Source organism: Elephantulus edwardii, unplaced genomic scaffold (genome assembly GCF_000299155.1).
Source record: "Elephantulus edwardii isolate Elephantulus edwardi_28Jun2011 unplaced genomic scaffold, EleEdw1.0 scaffold00018, whole genome shotgun sequence".
Classification (NCBI taxonomy): domain Eukaryota; kingdom Metazoa; phylum Chordata; class Mammalia; order Macroscelidea; family Macroscelididae; genus Elephantulus; species Elephantulus edwardii.
In genome coordinates this window covers 27,426,870-27,432,392 of record NW_006399768.1, presented here as the reverse complement: position 1 = coordinate 27,432,392, position 5,523 = coordinate 27,426,870, and the positions used below count along the sequence as shown (strand labels likewise).

The 5,523-nt window shown below is 38.5% G+C and overlaps 1 pseudogene; it reads left to right on the top strand.

The window, feature by feature from the left end:
• Positions 1 to 2,280: 2,280 nt before the first annotated feature.
• LOC102866813 overlaps positions 2,281 to 5,523 on the top strand; it is a 9,248-nt pseudogene continuing 6,005 nt past the window's right edge.

Here is a 5,523-nt window from a genome sequence, read left to right as displayed (position 1 = left end):
ATCTTTATTTGCAACTTTTTGAGAAAGCGCCATACTGTCTTCCACAGTGGTTGCACCATTTTACACTCCCACCAACAGTGAATAAGGGTTCCAGTCTCTCCACAACCTCGCCAGGGCCTTGTTTTTTGCCAATATTTTCAGTGCAGCTTGAACTTCTTCCTTCATCACCACAGGCTCTTGCTCATACGTTGTTTCATTAAATTCTTCTGTGTCAGCCAATGCCTTTTGGTGCAATGTCTCTGTATACTCTTTCCATCTTCTTTAAATGCTTCCTTTACCATTTAATAGTCTGCCCAAAGCATCCTTTAGTATTGCAACTTGAGGCTTGAATTTTTTCTTCAGTTCTTCAGCTTAAGAGATGCTGAGCGAGTTCAGTCCCTTTGATTTTCTGACTCCACCTCTTTGCACATTTCATTATAATATTTTACTTTGTCTTCCTGCACTGCCCTTTGAAATCTTCTCTTCAGATCCTCAATATATTTCTTCCCTTTGTTTTAGCTTCTCAGCACTTTAGTGTAATATTCAGAGTCTCTTCTGACATCGATCTTGGTCTTTTCTTCCTCCTCTCTCTTTGTAATTAATGACCTTTTTCATTATTTCTAGATAATATTCTTAATATCCTTCCACAGCTCATCTGGTCTTTGCTCATTAGTGTTCAAGGCCTCAAACCTGATCCTGAGGTGGTTTTGAAATTCAGGTGGGATAGACTCAATGTCAAATTTTTATTCCCATGGATTTGATTTAATTTTCTTTAGCTTCAGCTTGAACTTGCATGTGAGTAGTTCATGGTCTGTTCCACAATCAGCACCTGGTCTAGTTTTCACAGCTGATATTAAGCTTCTCCAGTGATTCTTTCCACAGATGTAAACTATCTGATTCTTATGCCTACCATGAGGTGAAATCCATGTGTATAGCTTACGTTTATGTTTTTCATAAAAAGTATTTGAAAAAAAGAAAACAAAACTCATTGATTGTGCAAAATGTTATTAATCTCCAGTTTCATTTCTGTCACCAAGTCCATGTTTCCAACTACTGATCCTTCTGTTCTATTCCCAACTTTTGCATTCCAGTCACCCATTATTATTTATGCATCTTGATTGCATGATCGATCAATCTCTGACTGTAGAAGTTGGTAGAAATCTTTTGTTTCCTCCTCTTTGACTCTGGTGGTTGGTGCATATATTTCAATGATAATGGTATTCAGAGGACTCTCTTGTATGTGTATAGATATTGTCCTGTCACTCACAATATATTTCAAGATAGATCTAGAAATTATTTTTTTTAACCATAAAATAAACCCCATTTTTGTCACCTTTTCATCTCCAGCATAATATGATCATCTGACTCAAAATGTCCCATGGCAGTCCACCTCATTTCACCAGTACCTACCTAGTATGTCAATATTTATATATTCCATTTCTTTCTTAACAATATCTAATTTTTCTACATTCATGGTTCTCACTTTCCATGTTCCAATCACTAGTGTAAACTTACAACTGTTGTGCCTCCTTTGTGTTTCCATACTTGAGGCCTCAGCCTCAGATGCCATATCTGTTAATCTAATTGTGCTTTATTGTACATAGGGTTTTTGAAGGCCTGCTATTTTAGAAGCTGATGGCCAATCCTTCTTCCACATTTTCCAGGAAAGGTCAGCTGAAAGGTATTTCCCAATTGTAGAAGTGGCCAATGGATTCAGTGTTGTCCCCATCCCACGCGTGACACATGTGTCTTGATCCATTTATTTCCTTTCTCCAATAGCATTCCCCTCTATTTCCACCTACTCCATTCAACACCTATCTCCCCTATCCAGCCCTTGATGTAATGGCTTGCTGGGCTTCTATAAACCTGAATGCCTCAATCTGCTGCCAGTTTCACCTACATGTCTTTATTCGGTATGCTTTAACTAATCTATATAAGTCCAAGAGGTGTGAGGCAGAAAAGAATACTGTTCTTTATTTTATATATCAGAAAATCAAGGCAAAAAATCTAATCACTTCTGTAAGCATACATTGTTAAGAAATAACAAAGGACTACAAATAATGATAGTACAGTTCAGGTCTCTACACTATATATAAACTATAAGTGTGTGGCTGCTTCAGTCATGTATTTGATGAGATAAATGTTATTTGGGAAACTCTGATAAGATGGAACTTGTATGATAGATTGAAAACTCTGAAAATACTAAAAAATGGGGTGGATGACTGAGACATTATCACACTGTTGTAATATAATCAAGACACAGTAGGAGGTCAGATTAAACAGGTAGATAAATATTTGAAAATGTACATACAGGTAAGTAAGGTAGTTTCTAATCATTACAACAAAGAGTTTTGTTTTAGACAAATATTTTAAAACAGCAGCATCTTAGGAAAACATATCTGGTATTTCTATTATTAGACTTGAGCTGGGACATTGATACAAAGGATAAAAAGGAAGAGAAGAATGTTAGAGAGAGATAACGAACACTGCATTGGAATAGATGAGTGGAAGAACTGTCTTAAAGGAATATATGATTAGGCATTCTACGTATGACAACAATCTAGAATAAGGGGTGCATTGCAAAGTGGACTGTGGGAGGGGCAAGGGAAGGAGAGGGAGGAAAATGTACCCCAACTAATGAATGAACCCAACCTTTCTGTAAACCATCATTAAAAACACAATTTTTAAAAATCCACCAAAAACATTATGATATAAGTGTAATCCTGGAAATAATACTTCCATTTTCATTACTGCTGTCACATAATGAGAAAGAAATTAAGCCAAGAACTAGGCTCAACCCTACTGACTTCAAATTATACACTGCCTTTGACAAACGCTTCAGGTTTACATGAGTCAGAAGTGGCTTGCTAGCTACGGTTTTGGTCTTGTTTTTTTCTGCTCATATGCAATTCCTAGGGAGATGTGTTGACTTAGGGTGGTGGGCTGCTAACCCCAAAGCAGCACCTCTCTGGAAGTTTGAATCTAACAATGGCTTCATGGAAGGAGACAAAAAGTCTCCTCTCATGGGATTTACAGCCTCGAAAACTCAATGGAAGATCAGCTATGAGTCGGTTCTGACCTGACAGCAATGAGAGAGAAAATGAAATTCCCAGGTGCTACAAATGGTTAACACACTTAGCGGCTAACTCACAGGTTCCAGAAAGGACTGAGGTTCTATTTTCAAAAGACCAACAATTCAGAATTCTATGCTGCATACATTTCGACCCATGGAGTTTCTGAATCAGGATCTATATAGTAGCTACTGTTTCATTTTCTTACTTAAATATTACCTATTAAAGGGAAAAATAATTTGCATTTACACATGAGCTTGAATTTGACATAATGTGAAGTGCCAACTTATTCAGCTGCAGAGTAAGCACAGAGAATTCTTTCTAGAAAGTCTTAGATTTCAGGGAAAGTTAAGAAAATGCCGTGTTGAGAGGTAACATCAATTTTTCAATGCAGATGGACTCTAGGTTATGTAAAGGAAAAGACTTAACTACACAGTTTTGGATTTTTTTTCCCCTGTCCACTTTTTAATCTTAGTACAGAAGCAGAGAGAAGGTTGATGGAGAGGTAAAGTGGGTATTCTTACAAAATCGGATTAGCGATCACAACTAACGGTAAAAGATCAAGAAGCCTGAGGGCTTAGCAAGCATTACAGTAAAAGTATGATTAAGGAATCAGGTCTAGATGAGATCCTAAGCTATTCAAAGAAATGGGAAGATGCAAGGAACAAGAATGGTGTCCATGTGATAAGTGTGCAGTCCTTAACCCACTACTGTATTAATCTACTTCCAGCACAGGGTAGATAAGAGAGAATGAACTAGATGTAGCTGTTCCTTGAATGTTGTTGTTGTTATGTATCATCAAGTCACTTGTGACTCATTGTGACCCTATGTACAACAGCCCTAAACTCTGCTCTGTGCCAATCTCACTGTCTCCAACATATCTATCCCGATTACCCCAGTCACTGAATCAATCCACCTCATAGAGGGCCTTCCTCTCCTGCGCTGTCCCTCCACCCTCCCAAGCCTGATGTCCCTCTCCAAAGACTTGTCCCTCCTTACAAAATGTCCAAAGTATGTTAGACGGAGCCTCATAATCTTTGCCTCCAAGGAGGAACCCAGTTTAACCCTCTCCAGGATGAATCTGTTTGTCTTCTTAGCAGTCCATGGTACACTTAATACTCATCTCCAGCACCAAAACTCAAAGGCATCAATTCTCCTTCTATCCTCCCTAGTCATTGTCCAACTCTCTGATACATAACAAGTTATTGCAAAGACCATGGACTCTATTAGATGCACCTAAGTCTCTAGAGAGACACCATTGCTCTCCAGTACTTTGGAGAGGTCCCTAACAGCAGACTTTGCCATCACAATACATCTTTTAATTTCCTGGCTGCTGGTGCCAAGAGTGTTGACTATGGAGCCATGCAGACTAATGCTGTGAACAATCTCAATCTTTTCATCATCCATCCTGATGCTGCCAATTGGTCCAGTGGTGAGAATCTTTGTCTTCTTGACATTGAGCCTCAATCCGTATTGAAGGCTGCACTCCTTGACAACTCTGCAGCAAGTGTTTCAGGTCCTCCTCAGTTTTAGCAAGCAGGGTTGTGTTATCTGCATAACACAGATTGTTGATAGATCTTCCACCAATCCTGACGCCACATTTCTCCTTATAGAGCCACACCTCCTGTATATTCTGTTCTGCATACAGCTTGAAAAGGTATGGAGACAGGACACATCCCTTGTGTATGCCCTTCCCAATTTTGAACCATGCAGTGTTTCCTTGCTCTGTTCTGATGACTGCTTCTTGGTCCAAGTATAAGTTTCACATTAGCACGATCAAGTGTTCTGGGATTCCCATTCTTCTCAGAGTCAGCCACAGTTTGTTATGATCCACACAAACACCTTTGCATAGTCAATGAGACACAGATAGACATTCCTCTGATATTCCCTGCTTCCAGCCAAGATCTGTCTAACATTGGGGGAAATGTCAAAGTTTTGTTGTTTGGATTTTTTTATTTGTTTGCTTATTTTTGTCAAAGATTTACATGGTATCAGAACTGAATTATGTCATCACTGGGTGATACAGATCTGTATCACTATTGGATCCTAGACTAGGACTTCTCTAGCATTGTCCCTGAACCCTAGGGCATATTTATCCATCTCTCAGGTATCTAGTGCCTCACAATTTATGGGTTCAATAGATGACACTAGTGTCAGCTCTGAGTCACTCAAAGCTTTAGATGAATCACTATGTACTATAGAATTCTGAGAATTCAAAGCTTCAGATTATTTTCAATCAAAAGCTTAGCCTCAGGAGGTATAAGGTTAGCTGAAAGTCAGTTGTACAAAATCCACAAAACAGAATGAATAAAATGAATTGAGAACCAAGAATATAGCAGGTCACTGGAAAGAAAATGTATGCTCTCCATTAGGTATGGTACAGACTCTTAGAGAAAAACGATAATGTAAGGCTTGGCCAGAAACAAAATATAAATTAGATTGATAGAGAGATAGATAGATAGATAGATAGATA